The sequence below is a fragment of the Alligator mississippiensis genome, chromosome 3 (assembly GCF_030867095.1).
Source record: "Alligator mississippiensis isolate rAllMis1 chromosome 3, rAllMis1, whole genome shotgun sequence".
NCBI lineage: Eukaryota > Metazoa > Chordata > Crocodylia > Alligatoridae > Alligator > Alligator mississippiensis.
Genome location: NC_081826.1, coordinates 121,950,744 through 121,952,156, shown reverse-complemented (window position 1 = coordinate 121,952,156; position 1,413 = coordinate 121,950,744).

The window sequence follows — 1,413 nt, the reverse complement described above, 5'->3', positions numbered from 1 at the left end:
CTCCAGAGAGATGTACTGTTAGAAAAGGGCCAATATGTATATCACCTCAGACGTTAAATTGCTGAGCGCAATATTAATTTAAGGTTCTACTCTAGGAAGTATAATTTCAAACATAGTTTTGCTATTCTCAATATTGTCCATCTTTTATCAAACACATGCCATCTTCAGCCCCCAGTTGACCTTCACCAACTTGACCAACCCCATTCACCTTTAGCACCCATTATCCCCTAACAACATTACTTTGTTCATCCACACACATAACCCTCTTCCCCCTCTCCACGCAGCCCTCATAGGTACTGTAATCGCCATTAATGTAACTGAAATGATTTCTTGCAACATTGCAAGTAACAATAAACAAGACTTAACTTTCCTCTAGCTGCCTCGAGCAGAGATGATATAACCCGACAAAATACTACTATAAAAATACTGAACTGACTACTAATGGAGGTACCATATATGCTGTTACAGTACCTTACATCTGTACAGTTTGTGGGATTGTCCATTCTTTCATTTTACACGTCTCTCATGAAGGGCATTTCACATCCCCCCCAACACAAGCTTCGGCAATCAAGAGTTCTTTGTAGGGTTCAATTCATTAACAATGTTGTCAGACAGGACAGTGGGTTTGGAGTGATGGCAAGAAACATAAGTTCATTTTACATTGGCAGATAAGAGACGAGGTAAGTATACCTGCCCCTGGCAATGTGCCTGTATATTACCCAAACAATTAGCAGTCCTTGTTTGTTCACCAGATTGACTAGGTAACATAGGCATATGCGTTGCATTCATATTCTAGTTGTGTACTAAAAAAAAATAATGCTGTTTTCTACTGCCTTACCCCGTGCCATGACATTCTCCGCGCTTTACAAACTCACAAAGTAGGGCTGGAAGGACCTCCAGGCCGCATCCAGACGAACACGGCTGTTCGGTATGTGGTGCAGGAGACACGTCTGCAACACACCATACCGCATACTCAGTTGTTTTCTGCGCTGCACGGGAGCAGTGCAGAGGGGATGCTTTTTGACCCCTGCATGACTCTCGGCAATGACTGTCTAATTCCTGAAGACTCCAGAGCAATCCCGGAGGGTTGACGACCCTATCTAGAAGGGGCGAGTCTACCCTGCCTTCTAGAGTCCCCTTTACAACTGGGTCAAGTGTGAGGGGGAGGCTTTGGCATGGGCACGAACTGCTGCCTCTAGAGCCAAAGCAAGGCTGGCGCTGCTCTGCCCCCTGCGTGGAGGGGAGCTGCTCAGGGACCAGCGGGCTAGAAGAAATCACGAGGGGAAGGAAACACGAGACGCTCCCTGGCCCGCTGCAGGGGCAGGGCGAGGCGGAACGCGGGCCCGGGCGGTTGCCACGGCGACCCCTGTGAGGCGGCGGGGCGGGGTGCGCGCGCACCCCATGCCGCGGGTG